The 21,966-nt window shown below is 35.9% G+C and overlaps 2 long non-coding RNA genes across 2 annotated transcripts; one reads left to right on the plus strand and one right to left on the minus strand.

The window, feature by feature from the left end:
* Positions 1-1,451: 1,451 nt before the first annotated feature.
* On the plus strand, positions 1,452-16,934 carry LOC123594214. Its single transcript, XR_006710711.1, has 2 exons — positions 1,452-1,481; positions 16,679-16,934. It is a non-coding gene; the product is annotated as an uncharacterized LOC123594214 (long non-coding RNA).
* Positions 16,935-18,529: 1,595 nt separating this feature from the next.
* On the minus strand, positions 18,530-20,205 carry LOC123594213. Its single transcript, XR_006710710.1, has 2 exons — positions 20,072-20,205; positions 18,530-18,825 (listed from the first exon to the last, which is right to left on the minus strand). It is a non-coding gene; the product is annotated as an uncharacterized LOC123594213 (long non-coding RNA).
* Between the last annotated feature and the right edge of the window lie 1,761 nt (positions 20,206-21,966).

The following is a 21,966-nucleotide window of genomic DNA, read 5'->3' on the forward strand; positions in this document are numbered from 1 at the left end:
TAGTCTTTGGTTTAAAATCTAGTTTGTCTGATATAAGTATTGCTAATCCAGCTTTATTTTGACATTCATTTGCAGGATAAATGTTTCTCCAACTCCTCAATTTCAACCTGCAGGTGTCTTTTGGTCTAAAATGAGTCTCTTTTAGGCAGGATATATATTTTTTAACTTTTTTAATCCACTTTGCCACTCTATATCTTTTGGTTGGAGCATTAGGTCACTTAATTTCAGAGTAATTATTGATATGTATTTAGTGTCATTTTATTACTTGTTTTGTCATCCTTTTGGAGATTTTCTCTGTTCCTTTCTTGTATTTGTCATTTTTGGTCCTTTCTTTCCTCTCAAAGAGCCACCTTTAATATTTTTTGTAGTGTTGGTTTAGTGGTCACAAGCTACTTCATTTTTTGCTAGTCTGGGAAACTATCCGTCCTGTTCTGAATAACACCATTGTTGGATAGAGTATTTTTGGTTGCAGTTTTGTTTTGTTTTTCCTTTTTCAGCATGTTGAATATATCATGCCATTCCCCTCTGGCTTGCAAGTTACTGCGGAGAAATATGCAGCTAGCCTTATGGGTCTTCCCTTGTAATTTAGGGACTGTTTTTTGTCTTGCTGCTTTCAAGATATTTCCTTTATCACTATGTTTTGCAAATTGAATTACAATATGTGTTGGTGTTGGCCTGCTTTTGTTGATTTTTATGGGATTTCGCTGTGCTTCCTGGATATGGATGTCTCTTTCTTTCCATAGATTAAGGAATTTTTCATCTATGGTTTCTTCAAATACATTTTCTCCTCCCTTTTTTTTTTCTTCTGAGAATCCTATCTTAGTGATGCTATAACATTTGGTGGAGTTACTGAGTTGGCTAAATATATTTCCTTGATCCATAATTCTTTTTTCACTTTTTTGCTCAGCTTCATTGTTTTCCATTATTTTATTTTCTATATCACTTATTTATTCTTCTACTTCTTCCATTCATCTATTGATTACATGCAGTCTGTTTTGAAAATCAATTATTGCATTTTTTCATTTCTGATTGTTTTTACCTCTTTTATCTGTGTGGTAATGGCCTCCGCAAGGCCTTCCATTCTTTTCTCAAGTTTAGCCAGTATCCTTATGATAATGATAATATGAATATTACTTATATCTTTTTTGATTAGATCTCAGATGTGACTTTTTCTTGTTGTTTTGGTCAGGGTGAATTCCTCTGTCTTGCCATTTTGTCTAAGTCTCTCATTCTTCTCTGAGTTAGAAAAGCCTGTTATGCCTCCTGACCCTGTAAGTAATGCCTTTATGAAGAAGAGGTCATATATTATCCTATGCCTAGCACTTCAGAAAATGTCTCTGGTGTGTGGTGGCTGCACTCTGCTGCTCTGTTTTGGCTGCTCTATCCTTCAGGCCAGTTGTCTGCAGAGGCCCTCCCTGCCTTCAGTAGGAAGTTTTTGGATCTTGTCCAAAGTGTGTTGTATTTTAACTAGGTGTGTTCTTGTCTGCTTGTTCACAGGAACTAATTTTACTTCTGCTATAACTAAAGATTTGCAGAACTCTGTTTGGGAGACACAGTGCAGGGTATTCTGATGGCCTTGTGGGGAAAGGGCCTGTTGATTATACTTCCACTAGAACTAAAGATTTGCAGAACTCTCTGGTTGGAATATGCTGTTTGTGCAGGGGATTCTTATGGTCTTCTGGGCAAAGGGCCCTTTGTCCTGCAACTCAGGCACCCTTGCCTGAGAAGGACAGTACTGGCAGAGCATGGGGTGGGGGTGGGGGTCAGACTTGGTGTAAAAAGATTAGGGAGCTAGTTTAGGCGCTATTCTGTTCTGTTAACTGCAGGTGGTTCTGTGCTTATGCTAAGGGTAGGGGGAAAGAAATGGCACCAGATATCTCCTATGTTCCCCAAGAATGGTGTCCCTAATTGCTGCTCTCAGAGAAGCACTCTTAGAAGAGTGAATAAACTCCACTCTGTGCATCCCAGGTATTTTTCAGATCACCATTTTCATGCTATCTCAGGGTATTTGCCTGCCTTCTTTTCAGAAGCAGCACAGTGCCCTCCAGTCTCTATCCCAGTAAGCCTGCTGACTATTAAAACTTTAAACTTTAGGAAAATGGTGAGGGAGGGGCCTGTGATAATCTTCTGGGGGAGGGTCTCACAAAGCTGGGATTGATTCAGATTTGACAAAGAGGGGCAGTGGCACCTGAGCACAGAATATACTACTTGGAGCAAGTTAGTGAGACAGAAATTATTGGGCTGATCTGATCTTGGTGGTTGGTTCTGTACCTATGCTGAGGGACAGGGGAGGGAAATGGCACCTACCAGCTCTTTGTTCCCAGGGGAGGTGTGACTCTGAATTCTACCTTTCAAAGATTCACTACATGAAAAGCAAACAATTTCCCCCTGTACACCTTAGGAGTTCCTCAGATCGTGCCTTCTGCCACTAAGTTGTCTGCCTGGTTCTTTCCAGGAGCAGGGCAGTGCCCTAATGGCTCTATCCCAGCCAAGTCTGCTGACCCCTAAAACTTCCGCTGGTTTAAGCCCTGCTGGTTGCAAAAACTCATGAAAATCATCTCTTCTTATTTTCTCAATCTATATTTTTGGGAAATGTTTGCATTGTGCATTCCCCTGTGTGGTCCTCTCTCTCACCTTTCTCCACAGCCAATGCCCCCATCTCTCTGCAGCATCCAGCATTTATTTCTCCCCTAAACTACATCTACACACCTCCTACCTTCCTTCATGTGGCCTCTTCTCTCCAATTGTGGCATTTGTTCTGTCAGATCTCAGGTCGATTTCTTTGGTATTTAGAATGATTTGATAGTTTTTTATTTGTGTTCCAGTGATGATATGAGCCTAGGGTTTTTCTACCAAGCTGCCATCTCAACTCTTCACCTTAAATCTTTTGATTCGAGTGTGTAGTTCATATACGTTCAAAGTAATTATAGATAGATATGTATATTGCCATTTGATTTCTTGTTTTATCATTTTTTCTGGAAACTTTTTTCTGTTCTTTTCTTGTCTTTTTCACTTTTTGTTTCTCCTTTCCACTCATAGCATCCCCTTTAATATTTCCTGCAAGGCTAGTTTAGTAGTCATGAACTACTTTAGTTTTTGTTTGCCTGAGAATCTTTTTTTTATATATAGCTAACAATACTGTTTTTATTTATTTTCATATTATATTGTTTTATTTGATTATTTTATTTTATTTCTTTAAATTCAAGTTAATTAACATACAGTGTAGTATTGGTGTCAGGAATAGAACCCAATGATTCATCACTTATATTTAACACCCAGTGCTCATCCCAAATAGTGCCCTCATTAATGCCCATCACCCATTTAGCCCATTACCCCACACAACTTCCCTCCAGCAACCTCAGTTTATTCTCTGTATTTAAGACCCTCTTATGGTTTGCCTCCTTCTCTGTTTTTTTATCTTATTTTCCCTTGCCTTCCCCTTTATTTATCTGTTTTGTTTCTGAAATTCCATATATGAGTGAAATCATATGATATTTGTCTTTTCTGACTGACTTATTTTGCTTAGTATAGTATTCTTCATATCTCTTTCTATTGTGAATGATAGCCTTCCTGGATATTCGTAGCTGCACGTTTTTCTCATTCAGCACTTTGAATACATCATGCCATTCCCTTTTGTCTTGCCATGTTTCTGTTGAATCTCTAGTTAGCCTTATAGGTCTTCCTTTGTAAGTTAAGGACTTCTGTCTTGATGCTTTTAATATTTTTTTATCACTGTATTTTCAAATGTAATCAAAATAGGTCTCAGTGTTGGCATGATGTTGCTGATTTTGATGGGAATTGTCTGTGCCTCCTGGATCTGGATGTCTATTTCCTTTCCCAGATTAGGGAATTTTTCAGCTATTATTTTCTAAAGTAAATTTTATGCCCCTTTTCTGTCTCTTCATCTGGTACTACTATAACACAAATGTGATTAAATTTGATGGAGCCACTGAGTTTCATAAATCTCTTGTTCTACAATTCGCCTTTCTCTCTTTTGTTCATCTTCATCAATTTCCATTATTTTGTCTTCTTTGTCATTAATTCATTCTTCTGCTTTTCCAGCCTACTGTTTATTACACCAAGCCTTTTTCTTTTTTAATTAATAATTTATTAATTTTGAGACAGAGAGAGAAAGCAGAGAGAGAGGGAGAGAGAGAATCCAGAACAGTCCCCATGATGTCAGCACAGAGCACAATACAGGGTTTGATCTCATGAAACACAAGATCCTGACCTAAGCCAAAATCAAGAGTCAGGCTCCTAACTGACTGAGCCAACCAAGGTGCTTAGGCCTTTTTCCAATCGCATCGATTGCATTCTTAATCTCTGATTGATTTTTGTTAATAGTTATCATTATAGAAAGCATCTCATTCATGTCTTTTATAGTTTTCTCAAACCAAGTGAGTATCATTATGATTGATGTTTTAAATACTTCATCAGTCATGTTACTTCTATCTATTTCACTTAGATCTCTGGCTTTGGTCTTGTTCTTTCATTTGTGATAAATTCTCCCATTTTGCAATTTTTTTTCTGTCTCTCCCTTCTTGTTTGTGTTGCTAAACCCAGTTGTATCTCCTGATCCTAAACATGATGGCTTTATGTAGAAGAGGTCTTGTAGGGCCTAGGGCCTGGCACATCAGTGAGTGTCTCTGCTGCGTGCTGTGTGTGCTTTGCTGTTGTGTTTTGGTTGTTCTATCCTTCAGGTAAGTCAACTACAGAGGCTTTAATTACCTGCAGTGGGCAGTATTTGGTTCCTGGCCTGAATGTGACAAGTACTAACTTGGTGTTTTCTGGTCTACTTGGAAATAAGACCTGACACCACTTCCACTAGAAATGTGGTCCTGGAGAACTCTCTGGTCTGACGATGTTTTGTTGGCATGAGTTTATTCTGGTCTTCTGGGGATAGGCTGGCTGTACTGGTATTGAGGCAAGTTTGCATGAGACGGACACTCCCACCAGAGTGCAGGGTTGTGGGTCTTGGTGTAAGCATGTAAGCCAGTATCAGCAGTGCACTGATTCCTAAAGTTGGCTCTGTTCATGCTGAGGGTCAGTGGAGGGAAATGGCAGATGCCAGCTCCTATGTTGCTGGAGAGGCAACATGAAAATCTTTCTCTCAAGGACACGCTCCAAGAAGAGCAAATACTCTCCCCTTCCTGTGTGCCCCAGACATTTTCCAGATTGCTGTTTCCAAGTTATGTTTCCTAAGTTTTCTTTTCCCTGCCTTCTCTCCAGGACCATAGCAGTGTCCTCTAGTCTTTATTCCAGCCATGTCTGCAGACCATTAAAACTTCAAACTTTAGAGACAAGGTGTGGGCTTGGGCTTGTGCTGGTCTTGTGGGGAAGGAGCCCATCATGCTGGGACTGAGGCAAGACTTACTGAGAAGAACAATCCTTCCAGAGTACAGGGGTTTGGGACTTGGTGTAAACAAGTTAGGCAGCCAGCATCTAAGCTGCACTGCTTTCAGCAAGTGACTCTGTCTTTATGCTGAGGGGTGGAGGAAGGGAAATAGTGCCAACCAGCTCTTTTTTCCCAGAGAGGAAAATCTGTGAATGTTGCCTCAGCGGGAAGGGCTCCAAGAAGAGCAAATACTCTCCCCATTTTGTGCCCCAGGAGTTCTTTAGATTGTTCTTTCCATGCCATCTGCCCCTGGGTTGTTTGCCTTCTCTCTAGGAGGAGGACAGTGCCTTCGGAACTGTATTCCAGCAAAGTTCTCTGACCTTTATAACTCCAGGCTTTATGCCCTGCTGGTGTCAGGAACTCAAGCCCTCTCATTTTTCAAGCCAAAGGCTTTGGGGAAAAGTTCTCTTTATGCACTCCCCTGTGTGTTCCTCTTTCTCTTGCCCTTCTCTGCAACCATGGCTCCCTCCACTCTACAGTACCAGAGATCTTTTTCTCCACTAAATTTTACATCTGTTTTTCCTACCTTCTTGGATATGTCCTCTTCTCTCCTTTTATTTGTAGTTTGATCCATCAAAATTCAGGTCAGTTTTGAGGATATTTAGGATGACTTGATAGTTCTCTAGTTCTTTTGAAAAAACGAGAGGAGCCTAGTCTTCTTTTAGTCTGATAACATCTTCCCCCTTGGAATCATGCATTGAATTGTTTTCTTTATTTCGCTTTTTGCTGCTTCATTAATGGTGTATAGAAATGGAACATATTTCTATACATTTATGTTGTATCTTGTGACTATTTAGTTCATTTATCAGTTCTAGAAGATTTTTGGTGAAGTCTTTCAGGTTTTCTATATATAGTATGTCATTGACAAGGAGTGTAAGTTTTACTTCTTCCTTACCAATTTTGATGCCTTTTATTCCTTTTGGTTTTCTGATTGCTGTGGCTAGAAATTCCAATAGTATGTTGAATAAAAGTGGTAAGAGGGGACACCCTTGTCTTCTCCTGAGCTTAGGGGGAAATCTCTCAGTTTTGTTTTTGTTTTTGTTTTTCCCATTAAGGATGATGAGATTTTTCATACATAGACTTTTTTTTTATGTTGAGGTATGTTCCCTTAAAACCTACTTTGTAGGGGCGCCTGGATGGCGCAGTCGGTTAAGTGTCCGACTTCAGCCAGGTCACGATCTCGCGGTCCGTGAGTTCGAGCCCCGCGTAGGGCTCTGGGCTGATGGCTCAGAGCCTGGAGCCTGTTTCCGATTCTGTGTCTCCCTCTCTCTCTGCCCCTCCCCCGTTCATGCTCTCTCTCTGTCCCAAAAATAAATAAACGTTGAAAAAAAATTTAAAAAAAAAAACCTACTTTGTTGAGGTTTTTTTTTTTTTTTTTTTTTTTTTTTTTTTTTTTTTTTTTTTTTACCATGAATGGATGTTGTATTTTGTCCAATGCTTTTTCTCCATCTATGGAAAAGATTACAAGGTTCTTTTCCTTTCTTTTATTTATGTCATATATTGCATTCATTGATTTGCAAATATTGAACCACCCTTGCATCCCAGCAATAAAACTCACTTGATCATGGTGCATGATTTTTTTAACGTATTTTTGAATTCAGTTTGTTAGTATTTTGTTAAGAATTTTTGCATCCATATTCATCAGGGATATTGGTCTGTGGTTCTCTTTTATAGTGGTGTATTTATCTGGTTTTGCTTTCAGGGTAATGCTGACCTCATAGAATGAATGAATTTGTAAGTTTTCCTTCCTTTTCTATCTTTTTGAATAGTTCAAGATGAATAGATTTTAAGTCTCCTATAAATAAATAGTAGAATTCACCTGTGAAACCATCTGGTCCGAGACTCTTGTTTGTTGGAAATTTTTAAATTACTGACTCAATTTCTTTTTTTCTTTTCTTCTCTTTTTTCTTTCTTTTCTCCCTTTCCCTTTTCTTTTCTCCCCTTCCCTTCCTTTCCCTTCCCTTCTCTTCTCTTCTCTTCTCTCTCTCTCTCTCTCTCTTTTTGAGAGAGCACAATCTGGGGGAGGAGCAGAGGGAGGGAGGGAGGGAGAGAGACAGAGAGACAGAGAGAGACAGAGAGAGAGAGAATCATAAACGGGCTCCATTCCCAGCATGGAGCCCGACATGGGGCTTGATCTCACAACTGTGAAAGCCAAAATCAAAAGTCAGATTATTAACTGACTGAGCCACCCAGGCACCTCGATTACTGACTCAATTTATTTGCAGGTTTTCAGTCTGCTCAAGTTTTCTATTTCTTTCTGTTTCAGTTTTGATAGTTTCTACATTTCTAGGAATTTATCTATTTCTTTAAGGTTGCCAATTTGTTAGCCTATCGTTTTTCAAAATATTCTTTTAGGATTGTATGTATTTTTGTGGTGGTGTTGGTTATTTCTCTCTCATTTGTAACTTTATTTATTTGACTCTTTTACCTTATTTTCTTGATAAATTTGACTATGGTCTACCAATTTTACTGATTTTTTTCAAAAAACAGTCTCCTAGTTGCATTGATGTGTTCTATTGTTTTTGTTTGTTTCTATATCATTTATTTCTGCTCTAATCTTTATTATTTTATTACTTCTGCTAGTTTTAGGTTTTTGTTTGTTTGTTGTTGCTGTTGTTATTATTGTAGCTTCTTTAAGTGAAAGGTAGGTTAGGTGGTTTATTTGAGATTTTTTCTTACTTCTTTAGGTAGACCTGTATTGCTACAAACTTCCCTCTTACAAACTATTTTGCTTTAGGACAGTTGTGTTTTCATTTTTATTTGTTTCCATGTACTTTTAAAATTCATTCCTTTATTTCTTGTTTGACCCATTTGATGTTTAGTAGCATGTTGTCTAACCTTTATGTATTTGTGGGCTTCCCAAATTTTTTCTTGTGGTTGATTTCTAGCATTGTTGTCAGAAAGATGCATGGTATTACTTCCATTTTGCTAAACTTTCTGGGGCTTGTTTTGTGGTCTATTATGTGATCTATTCTGTAGAATGTTATGTGTGTATTGAAAAAAAAATGTGTGTTCTGCTGTTGTAGGATGGAATGCTCTTAATATATCTGTTAAATCCATTTGTTCCAATGTATCAATTAAATCCATTATTTCCTTGTTATTTTTCTCTTTACATGATCTGTCCAATATTTTTTAGTGGAGGTTAAAATCCCCTACTATTATTGTATCACTATTAATTATTTCCTTTTTGTTTGTTATTAACTGTTTTATATATTTGGGGGCTCCTATGTTGGGTGTGTAAAGGTTTATAATTATTATATCTTCTTGTTAGATTTTCCTCCTTATTATTATAAAGTGTCTTACTTTGTTGTTATAAACTTTGTTTTAAAGTCTATTTTGTCTGAAATAAGTATGGTTATCCCAGCTTTCTTCTCACATCCATTTGCATCGTAGGTGTTTCTCCATCCCCTCACTTTCAATCTACAGGTATCTTTAAGTCTATAATGACTCTCTTGTAGACAGCATATAGATAGGTCTTGTTTTTTATCCACTCTGTCACTGTATGTCTTTTGATTGAAGAAATTAGTCCATTTACATTCAAAATAATTTTGATAGATTTGTATTTTATGCCATTTTATTACCTGTTTTGTGATTGTTTCTGAAGATTTTCTCTGATCCTTTCTTGTCTTTCTTTTATTCATATTTTCCTTTTTCTAATTTTCTTAGTGATATATTTGGATTTATGTCTTTTTTTCTTTGCATGTTTATTACTGTTTTTTATACATGGGTATTATTAAGTTTGTAAATTAGTTCTTCTGCCTATAGCAGTCTATATTAATTTGATGGTCATTTAAGTTTGATCCCATTCGTTTCTTCTTCTTCCTGACATTTTCAATATATGCTATTCTATTTTATATCATTTTGGGGAATTGTTCGCCTCATTTTTTTTACAGAAATATTAATTTTCACTGCTTTTGTGTTTCCTTTCTTAATACTGTCAATTTTGGTGTCTGGAAAACTCTTTATCTCTTCTATTCTGAATAATATTCTTAAAGTATAGAATATTCTTGCCTGCACATTTTTCCCACTCAGCACTTCGTATATTCCATGCCATTCCCTTGTGGCTTACAAAGTTTCTGTTGAAAAATATCCTGCTAGCATTATGGGTTTTTCCATGTAAGTTCACGATTTGTTTTGCTGCTTTTAAGATTTTTTTCTTTTTCACTATATTTTGCAAGTTTAATTACAATATGTATTGGCGTGAGTCTGGTTTTGTTGATTTTGATGGGAGTTATCATTTCTTCCTGGAATTGGATATGTTTCCTTCCCATGGTAAGGAAGTTTTCATTTATTATTTCTCTAAATAAATTTTCTGCCCTATTTATCTTCTTCTTCTGGTACTCCTATAATACCAAGGTTATTAAATATGATGAAGCCACTGAACTCCTTAAATCTATTCGCACTGTGTGCAATTCTTTTCACTTTTTTTGCTCACCTTGATTACTTTCCATTGCTTTGTCTGGTAGGTCACTAATTCATTACTTGCTTCTTCAATCTTGTTATTCATTCCATCAAGTGTGTTTCTTATTTCATTTAATGAGGTCTTTATCTCTGTTGTGTTATTCTTTACCTCTGTGTTAAGGGTCTCACTCATATCTTCCACTCTTTTCTTAAAGAATGTATGAGTGGGGCGCCTGGGTGGCACAGTCGGTTAAGCGTCCGACTTCAGCCAGGTCACGATCTCGCGGTCCGTGAGTTCAAGCCCCGCATCAGGCTCTGGGCTGATGGCTCAGAGCCTGGAGCCTGTTTCCGATTCTGTGTCTCCCTCTCTCTCTGCCCCTCCCCCGTTCATGCTCTGTCTCTCTCTGTCCCAAAAATAAATAAATGTTGAAAAAAAATTAAAAAAAAAAAGAATGTATGAGAGAGTTCCTTATGATCATTGCTTTAAATTCTCTACAAGACATCTTTTTTTTGTTTTGCTTAGATCTCTGGTCATGGCATTCTCCTGTTCTTTCATTTGGAATAAATTTCTCTGTCTCATTTTGTCTGTTCTGTCTGTTTCTCTGTGTTAAGAAAGAGTGCTGTGTCTTACACTCTTGAAAATAGTGACTTTATGAAAAATAGGTCCTGGGGTGCCTTGCAGTTCAGGGTCCCTTTTTCACCAGGACCTGGAATTTCAAGAAAGTATCTTATGTGTATTGCTTATGCCTTGCTATTGTTTCTGAGCCACTTCTCTTTCAGTGCGATCATCTATACTGATTTTCTGCCTATTGTGGGCTGTACTTGCTCTCTTTGGTGTTAGTACCCATGTAGGCCAGCTCTGAAGGGGCATGCCTGCCAGTGAACTTGGGAACTGGGTGGTGGTATTAGCAAAGTTTGCACTGGGCCTCTCATCCTATGCAGGCCCCCCAAAGTGCTGATGTAGCTGTGGACTGTGTTGGTGCTGCTGGTGTTGTATGATTGGGCATGGTGTCTGTTGGCTGGAGGTGCATGTCAGTATAGTGGTGTGCTGCAGCAGCTGTGCACCTGGCAACTGATCAGGGTGCATGTGTGGCTTTAACAAAATTTTCCCTGAGCCCAGGGCTGAGGCCAGCAGGCTTGGATTGGGTTACTTCCTCAGGAGACCTCATGGGCATAGCACACTGCCAGAGGGTCAGGCAGCAAGTGTCTATGCAACCAGATTTCTTGCAGGTGGTTATGTTAATGTTGGGTGGCAGGGAAACTATCACCTGCCAGCTCCCTCATTTCTGGAGAAGTTCCTCAATATACTCTGAAATCAGTATGAACAGATCTGTCTCCTGTTTGCCCCTGGCATTGTGCAAACTGCCTTTTATTTTTATTTTTAATTTTTAAACTTTTTATTTAATCACTTAGTCCACTCCTTAATCCCCATCAACAATTTCACCCATATCCTACCCCACCTCCTCTCTGGTAACCATTAGCTTCTTCTCTATAGTTAAACGTATCTTGGTTTGCTTCCCTCTTTTATTTTTCAATTGTTCATGTATTTTGTTTCCTAAATTTCACATGGGAAGAAAATCATATGGCATTTGTCTTTCTCTGACTTACTTATGTCACTTAAAATAATACTCTCTAGCTCCATCCATGTCATTTCAAATGGCAAACTGCCATTTTTTGTTGCCTCTCTGTGAAAGCTGCTATCTCTTTAAGGGCATGACCAAACTATTGCTCACCTTGCTTGGCACCCAGTGCTGAGTTGCATATCTGAGGTGAAAAGAGGCAATATGATTTGCATAGTGATGTCCCATATAAACCTTCTTTATGAGGGTGAGGTAAGTTTTGGTTTTGTTTCCTAAAATGTTAAGTGCAAATCAGTATTCTGTACAGCCAATCTTGGGAAATACATGCTTTGTATCTTCTCGTGAAGAAAAATGCTTTACATGGTTATAAACCAGAGGTGAGTGCTTAGTTTGAGATTAGGCAAAATATGGAAAACAGAAGTAAAATAATAATAATGAAGTCATCAAGAAGGCTTGGGCTTTCAAGCATTTGGAAAGTTTAGCCACGAAAATGAACAACTTCTATTCATTCATTGGCCCTAACTCTAAAAGAAGATTTGATGAAAGAGGCCCCCATTACTTTGTTTTGTTTTGTTTTTAACTTTTGAATTTGGAATAATTTCAGACTTACACAAAAGTTGTATAAGTGCTACAAAGTATTTCTGTATACAGTTGTCCCAGATTCCCCCCCAATTAATATATTACATAACCACATTACAATGATCAAAGCAGTATATTAGCATTGATACAATATTTTAAATTTACAGACTTCATTCACATTTTTCCAAGTGTCCCCCTAATTTCTTGTTTCTGCTTCAGGATCTGATGTTAGGTCTCACGATGGACTCTCTCTATCCTCTTTTAATCCGGAATAGGTTCTCAGAATTTATTTGACTTTCATGATCTTGATGCATTTGCAGAGTCAAATCTATGGAATCCCCTTCATTTTGATTTATCCTGATGTTTCTTAATGATACAATTCAGGTTATGCATGTTTGATAAAGATATCACAGAAATGTTTGTTCCCTTCTTAGTACATCAAATTAAGAGTTCCATGATGTTGGTAAGTCTCATTATTGGTGAAGTTAGCCTTGATCATTTTGTTAAGGTTATGTCTGCCAGATTTCTGAAATGCAAAATTAGAATTTTGTAATATTAATTAAAAAATTAGTAAGTATATTATAAGGAGAATCTTTGAGGCCATACAAATAATCTATTACTCATAATACATTTACTCACTAATTTTATCATGCATTTTTAATTATCAACTGAAACAATTACTGATATGGTTACCAAAAATACTTTAGTTTTTCTTTCTTCTTCTTCTTCTTCTTCTTCTTCTTCTTCTTCTTCTTCCTTTGTTTCTTCTTCTTCTTCTCCTTCTTCTTCTTCTTCAATTTGAGAGAGAGAGAGAGAGTGAGAGAGAGCAAGCATGAGCCAGGGAGAGAGGCAGAGGGAGGGGGCAGAGGAAGAGAGAGAAAATCTTAAGCAGGATCCGTGCTCAGTGCAGAGCTTGACAGAGGGCTCAATCCCACAACAATGTGATCATGACCTCATCCAAAACTAAAAGTCAGACACTCAGCCCTCTGAGCCAACCAGACACGCCTCTGAAGATATTTTTTTTATTTCCATAATTCTTTCTATACTTATTAGTTTGAAATACATTCTCCCCCACTGAAGTGTGCTTTTAGATCATTTATTTGTATCAGTATTGATGAATTTATTCTGTATATTCTAATCCATTACTATCATTATTTTTGCTAAAGTTTTCCTTTTGGTAGTTGGAAGCCCCTTTAAATTGAATCCTGTAGATGAGTTTTCATTTTAGTAATTTTATTTTTAGAAAACAAAAACGTATTTCATTTCACAATACTTACATGCTGGAATCTATTTTTATTTGAGTTATTTTCAGGAGCCACAAGTGAGGAGATCTGGTATTCTTAGAGATGAGCTAAGCAGCCAGGGTTCTGCTCTCAGCTTAGCCAAGAACCAGCTGTCAATTATTTATTATCGCTTCAATTTAGTAACAAGAAAGTACTGGATTTGTAACAATAGTAATATTTTGAATCTAAAAACCTTTGATTCTTATCTGATGGAAAGAAGTGCTGGTAGTTCATTGACAGATTGTTTTTTGATAACTTGATGGGGATAGAAGTTATTTAAAAATAATTAGGAAAGATTTCCTTGAAGATTAATAAAGGAAACAAAGTTGAAGTGGAATGCACAAGAGAAGCAACAAGACTTACCAAAAGATTTGCTATTTATCTCTAATTAGAGATAGGGTTCCTGGACTTCTTTGGCATGTGCATATCTGTAAATGTTACAGTTTCTCAAAAAGACGGTATTGATGATGATCTACTGTTCAGCTCATGAAATGGTTGTAATACTACAAATATAATTAGCTATAGCTTCATATGAAGACTCAATAGGAAAGTAAACCTTGTATTCAGAAAAAAATATCATTGATGACTTGCAAAAGTGAGAAAAAACTGAACAATTCTTGACAGCTGAATATGATTCAAGACTGGCAGGTATAAAGTGAATGAGATTTAAGGTTGACACATATAAAATATTTAATAATGCTTTCATATTTTTCTGCAGGAATAAATTTAACTTACAGACTTTAGTTATATGAACTTCAATATTTTTCACTCTCAGTGCATACATTCCTAAGTTATTTTTACACACAAAGTACCTTTTTAGCAAAAGTTCAAAATAAATATACAAAGAAAAATATACATGAAACATCTTTGGTACCTTTTGAAAAAAAAAGCAATATCATATTCGTTGAATTAAGTTTTTATTCCAACTAAGATAGTATAAAGTTCATGAGTTTTCAAGTTTACTTGCAACAAAGACAGTCTTTCCTTAAGTCACAGTATATATTTTTTTTTCATTACTGGATTCAGAATAACAAATTTTTTAATTATGCTCAAACACAACAAATTTATTTATCATTATTATTAAAATCCTTTCTCACATTTGAGAAATGTGGGACAGGAAACTATCAAAACACTAGAGGATAAAACAGGCAGCAACCTCTTTGATGTTGGCTACAGCAACTTCTTTTTTCTTTTAGTGTTTTTTTTAATGTTTATTTTTGAGAGAGGGACAGAGACAGAGCATGAGAGGCAGAGGGGCAGAGAGAGAAGGAGTCACAAAATCTGAAGCAGACTCCAGGCTCTGAGCTGTCAGCACAGACCGATGCGGGGCTCAAACTCATGGGTTGGGAGATCATGACCTGAGCTGAAGTCAGACGCTTAACTGAGCCACCCAGGTGCCCCTAACAACTTCTTAATAGACATGTCTCTGGAAGTAAGAGAAATAAAAACTAAAATGAACTATTGGGACCTCATATTAAGGGATAAAACTAAATAAAGTTTTAATATAATATTTTAATAATAATAATAATTTTATAATACAATAAATAATTAAAAAACAATAAAACTAAAAGGCAACCAATGGAATGGAAGAAGATAGTTGCAAGTGACATAGTGGATAAAGGGTTAGTATCCAAAATATAACAAGAATTTAACAAATTCAACTCCCAAAAATCAAATAATCCAGTGAAGAAATGGGCAGGGGGCATGGATACACACTTTTCCAAAGAAGACATCCAGATATATGAAAATATGTTCAACATCACTCATCATGAGGGAAATACAAATCAAAACCACAATGAGATACAACCTCACACCTGTCAGAATGGTTAAAATTAACAACTCAGGCAACAATAGATTTTGGTGAAGATGTGAGAAAAGGGGAATGTTTTGCATTGTTGGTGGGAATGCAAACTGGTGTATTCACTCTGGAAAACAGTATGGAGGTTCCTCAAAAAGTTAAAAAAAAGAACTACCTTATGAAACAGCAGTTTCACTACTAGGTATTTATCCAAAGGACACAAAAATGCTGATTCAAAGGGGGACACGCACCCCAATGTTTATAGCAGCACTATCAACTATAGCCAAATTTTTCAAAGAGCCCAAATGTCCATTCACTAACGAGTGGATAAAGAAGAGATGGTATATATATATATATATATATATATATATATATATATACAATACTACTTGACTATCAAAAAGAACATATCTTGCCATTTGCAAAAACATGGATGGAACTAGAGTCTATTCTGCTAAGCGAAATAAGTCAGTCAAAGAAAGATAAATATCATATGATTTCATTCATATGTGAAATTTAAGAAACAATACACATGAATATTGAAGAAGGGAAGGAAAAATAAGATAAAAACAGAGTGGGAGGCAAACCTTAAGAGTCTTTTAAATACAGAAAACAAACAGGGTTGGTGGAGGGAGGTGTGGCAGGGGATGGGCTAAATGGATGATGGGCATTACGGAGGGCACTTATGGGAGGAGCACTGGATGTCATATGTAAATGATGAATCACAGGATTCTAGTCCTGAAACAAACACTATGTCATATGTTAACTTGAATTTAAATAAAATTTAAAAATAAAATAATAAAATAAAGTAAAATAAATTCTTTATACAAAAGCAAATATTTTTTCATTGAAAGGTAGAGCACACACACATAAACACACACAGTATTTGTAAATTTTTCTGTTTTATTCATGTCAATCACAATATGAACATCAATCATTTAAATAAAAGGGTACTGCACAGTGTTCTTATATTGCAATGAATATATCCTATAAAGCAGCTGTCCATTAGTGTCTCATGTCAGTTAATTTCATGAAAACTAAGATGTCTAATTAAGTATTAGTTTTTAACACAATGCTTTTTTTCTAAAGTATATGATGACTGCATCATTAATAAATCTTATACAGGATATAGAATTAATTTTTCTATTATGACAGATGTGTCATTTATATGCAATCAAATCCTGATTTACATTTTGTGGGAAATTTGAAATCATACAAATGCTTGAGAGTAAGTTCTCACAAAACGCGCTGACTTGGTATAATTTTGAATTATTTAGAGGGCTATGTAACTCTCCCAAATTTGAAATGGAACTTAAGGCTCTCAAATATCAACACTCTCAAGAAGTTTATCTTATCATAACCAACCCTGTTTCCACTAACTGACTTCATTTTCACATGCCAAAGAGGAGACTTATAGGAACAGAAATTTTACATTTGTTAGGGCTCAATCCAATGGAAGCTTGTATATTAATTTATTATCAACATATAGTGATAATGAATAGGTCCATGACAACTTGCGTAGATAGGAGCATTTTCATTTCTGAGGATTCCCAACAGAATAAACTAGAGATCAGCAGTACATGATAGCTTCAATCTTTATGAAGATTGTAAACAGCATATATATATATATATATATATATAGCCGACCTCTTAAATCCTCCATATTTTTGTTCATCATAGCACCTTTCCTAGCCTTCACACTAGCCCTAACCATGTGAATCTCCCTATCCATGCCGTACCCACTTATTAACATAAACCTAGGAGTACTATTTATATTGGCCATATCAAGCCTTGCCGTCTACTCCATCCTATGATCAGGATGAGCCTCAAATTCCAAATATGCCCTAATTGGGGCCTTGCGAGCCATAGCCCAAACAATCTCATATGAAGTCACACTATTATCCTCCTATCAGTACTACTAATAAATGGATCCTTTACACTAATCACTACCCAATAATATATCACCTCTAGCTATATGATTTATCTCAACATTAGAAGAAAAGAACTGAGCCCCATTCGACCTAACAGAAGGGCAATCAGAACTCGTCTCCGGGTTCAATGTAGAATATGCAGCAGGTCCTTTTGCCCTATTCTTCTTAGCAGAATATGCTAACATCATCATAATAAACATTCTAACAACAATTCTATTCTTCGGCGCATTCCCTACATACCAGAACTATACACCGTCAACTTTACAGTAAAAACCCTATTCCTGACAGTCACTTTCCTATGAATCTGAGCATCTTATCCACGATTCCAATACGACCAACTTATACCCCTCCTATGAAAAAACTTCCTATCCCTTACTCTAGCCCTATGTATAAGACATGTATCCCTGCCCATTATCACAGCAAGCATTCTACCTCAAACATAAGAAATATGTCTGACAAAAGAGTTACTTTGATAGAGTAAATTATAGAGATTCAAGCCCTCTTATTTCTAGAATTATAGGAGTCGAACCTAATCCTAAGAATCCAAAAATCTTCGTGCTACCATTATTACACCACATTCTACAGTAAGGTAGCTAAATAAGCTATCAGGCCCATACCCCGAAAATGTTGGTTTATACCCTTCCCGTACTAATCTAACCCCCTATCTTTATATTAACTGTCATCTCAGGGACCATAATTGTAATAACAACCTCTCACTGACTTATAGTCTGAATTGACTTCGCAATAAATCTAGCTATTATTCCCATCCTTATAAAAAAATTTAACCCATGAGCCATAGAAGCACCCACAAAATATTTCCTAATACAAGCAACTGCCTCCATGCTCCTAATAATAGGAATTATTATTAATCTGCTATACTCAGGACAGTGAACTGTATCAAAAAATCTAAACCCCATAGCATCAGTCATAATAACCATTGCCTTAGCAATAAAACTGAGCTTGGCTCTATGCCACTTCTGAGTGCCTGAAGTCACACAAGGAATCTCTATATCCTTTGGCCTAATCCTATTAATGTGACAAAAAATTGCACCACTATCAATCCTCTACCAAATCTCACCTGCCATTAACCCAACCTACTACTAACAATAGCTATCATATAAGTCATAGTCGGTGGATGAGGACTTAACCAAACACAACTATGAAAAATCATAGCATACTCCTCAATTGCCCACATGGGCTGAGTAACAGCTATCATACTATACAACCCTACAATAATAATCCTAAACTTAATTACTTACATCATCATAACATGGACCACCTTTATGTTATTTCTATAGAGCTCCACCACAACAACATCATCCCTATCACAAACATGAGATAAGACACCCCTAATCACCTCATTTATTTTAGTGCTGATAATATCTTTAGGTGACCTCACACCACTCTCTGGCTTTATCACAAAATGAATAATTATCCAAGAACTAACAAAAAAACAAATAATCATAATACCTACGTTATTAGCCATGACAGCACTACTTCCCTTATATTTTACATATGACTAACATATGCCACAGCATTAACTATATTTCCTTCAACAAAGAGTATAAAAATAAAATGACGATTCAAAAGTACAAAAATAAAAATAACCCTCTTGCCCCCTCTCATTGTAATATCAACTATACTGCTACCACTTGCACCAATACTATCTATTTTGGATTAGAAATTTAGGTTAGAACTAGACCAAGAGCCTTCAAAGCTTTGAGCAAGTCACACAGACTTAACTTCTGTACGCCCAACCCTAAGGACTGTAAAAATCTATCTTACATCAATTGATTGCAAATCAAACACTTTAATTAAGCTAAGCCCTCACTAGATTGATGGGCTCCAACCCCACAACCTCATTAAAATCATTAACCACTCATTTATCCACCTACCTGCCACGTCCAAGCATGATGAAACTTTGGCTCCCTATTAGGAGTCTGCCTAATCCTACAAATTCTTACAGGCCTCTTTCTAGCTATACACTATCAGACACAACAACCACCTTCTCATCAGTTATACATCTGTTGTGACGTTAACTATGGCTAAATCATCCTATACAGGCACGCTAATGGAGCCTCTATATTCTTTATCTGCCTATTTATACATGTAGGCCGAGGGATGTACTACAGCTCCTATACCTTCTCAGAAACATGAAATATTGGAATCGTGTTACTATTTGCAGTCATAGCTACAGCTTTCATAGGATATGTCCTACTGTAAGTCCAAATATCCTTTTGAGGAGCTACTGTAATTACTAACCTCCTATCGGCAATCCCATATATTGGAACCAACTTAGTAGAATGGATCTAAGGGGACTTCTCAGTAGACAAAGCCACCTTGGCACAGTTCTTTGCCTTCCATTTCATCCTTCCATTTATTATCTCAGACCTAGCAGCAGTCCACCTTCTATTCCTTCAGGAAACAGGATCCAACAACCCCTCAGGAATAACATCCGACTCAGATAAAATCCCATTCCATCCCTATTACACAATCAAAGACATCCTGGGCCTCCTAGTATTAATTCTAGTGCTCATATTACATGTCCTATTCTCACAGATCTACTAGGAGACTCAGACAACTATACTTCCGCTAATCCTCTAAACACCCCACCTCATATTAAACCCGAATGAGATTTCCTATTTGCATGTGCAATCCTTCAATCCATCCCTAATAAACTAGGAGGAGTCCTGCCCTAGTCCTCTCTATCCTAGTTCTAGCATCATCCTTATTCTCCACACTTCTAAACAATGAGGGATAATATTCCGACCACTAAGCCAATGCCTATTTTGATTTCTAGTAGCAGACCTACTAACCCTAACATGAATCGGCGGCCAACATGTAGAACACCCTTTATCACTATTGGCTAACTAGCTTCTGTCTTATACTTCGCGACCCTTCTAATCTTAATACCCATCTCAGGCATTATCGAAAATCGCCTCCTTAAATGAAGAGTCTTTGTAGTATATAAAATACTTTGGTCTTGTAAACCAAAAAAGGAGAACATATGCCCTTCCTAAGACTTCAAGGAAGAAGCAACAGCCCCACCATCAGCACCCAAAGCTGAAATTCTTTTTGAAACTATTCCTTGCCAATACTGCAACTTTCATAATTAATATATTGCATATACCCATATTGTGCTTGCCCAGTACGTCCTTATTTCCCATAAAAAAGACATGTGAAAAATCCCTATTACCACAACACAGAACATATCATGTAAGATTAGTATATTGATTATTAACCCCATGAACATTAAACACGTACAACAACCCATTAATATCATGCAAAACACATTGCATACACTGCACATTAACTGCCAACTCACGAACATAAAGTGAGTACAATAATACATTAATATTATACAAGACATACTATGTACATCATGCATTTTGTTTCATCATTGTGAAGGGAGAAAAAGTATTAATGAGGTAGAAAAAATTAAAATTAAAAAAATATTAAAATCAGGAAGTTAAACACACACACAAACACACACACACACACACACACACACACACAAATCAAATAGATGATACTAGATCCTAGGTGTGTTTTGATTTGTGTGTTGAAAGTGGTTTGATAGATTAGAGAAAAAAGGGGGAAAAAAAGGAAACATTTGAAAATGTGGAAAAACAAATACACTCAAGTAGACTAAAATGAAATAATGGAAGTAAAATAGAATTTGAAAAAATTTACAGAAAAGTAAGTAATATAGTAGAACAAATTAAAGGAAAATATTTTAATAAAAATTAAAAATAAAAATGTATTTTTCTCTTTCTGTATTCTGTATTCTGTTTTTTTTATCTTTTACAATTCTTTTCTTTTTCTTGAATACACAAAGAAAAAAATTCATTTTTATTTTCAATTTAAATATCTTTCTTCTATTTTAATTACCATATTTTTTTACTTTTGTGTATTTTTTTCAAATTCTTCTTACTTTCATCATTTTATTTTAGTCTACTTCAGTGTATTCACCTTTTCAAATTTTCAAACGATTTCCTTTGTTTTCTTTCTTTTTCTTTTTTTCCATTTTCCGTTTCTTTTCTTTTTCTTGAATGCAGAAAGAGAAAAACTTCAATTTACTTTCAATTTATGTTAAAAATATTCTTATTTAATTTTCATTACTATATTTTTTGCTTTTATGTAAATTTTTTCAAATTCAATTCTACTTCCATCATTTTATTTTAGTCTACTACAGTGTATTCATTGTTTCAAATTTTCAAACAATTTCTTTTTTCTCTTTTTTCTCTTTTTTATTTCTTTTATTTTTTCTTAAATTCAGAAAATGAAAAAAGTTTATATTTATTTTTAATTTTTATTAAAAATATTTTCTTTAATTTTTTATACTTTATTCTTTACTTTTGTGTATATTTTTTTCAAATTCTATTTTACCCTCATCATCTCATTTTAGTCTACTTCAGTGTATTCATTTTTTCAAATTCTCAAACGATTTCCTTTTTTTATCTACCCCCCTTTTTTTTCTCTAATCTGTCAAACCACTCTCAACTCCCAGACCAAAACACACCTAGGATTTAGCATCATCTATTCAATTTGTGTGTTTGTGTGTTTTTAATTTTTAATTTAATATTTTTTTTAATTTTAATTTTTTTTAATTTCAATTTTTCTACCTCATTAATTACTTTTTCCCTTGAAAATGACAAAATGAAGGAATTCACCCCAAAAGAAGGAGCACAAAGAAACGAATGCCAGGGATTTAACTAACACATATACAAGCAAGATGTTTGAACAAGAATTTAGAATCACGATAATAAGAATACTAGCTGGGGTCGAAAATAGATTAGAATCCCTTTATGCAGAGATAAAAGAAGTAAAAAATAGCCAGAATGAAACTAAAAAATGCTATAACTGAACTGCAATCACAGATGGATGCAGCAGCAGCAAGGATGGATAAGGCAGAACAGAGAATCAGTGATATAAAGGACAAACTTATAGAGAATAATGAAGCTGAAAAAAAAGAGGGAGATTAGGGCAAAGGAGCACG

This window comes from Leopardus geoffroyi, chromosome X (genome assembly GCF_018350155.1).
Source record: "Leopardus geoffroyi isolate Oge1 chromosome X, O.geoffroyi_Oge1_pat1.0, whole genome shotgun sequence".
Classification (NCBI taxonomy): domain Eukaryota; kingdom Metazoa; phylum Chordata; class Mammalia; order Carnivora; family Felidae; genus Leopardus; species Leopardus geoffroyi.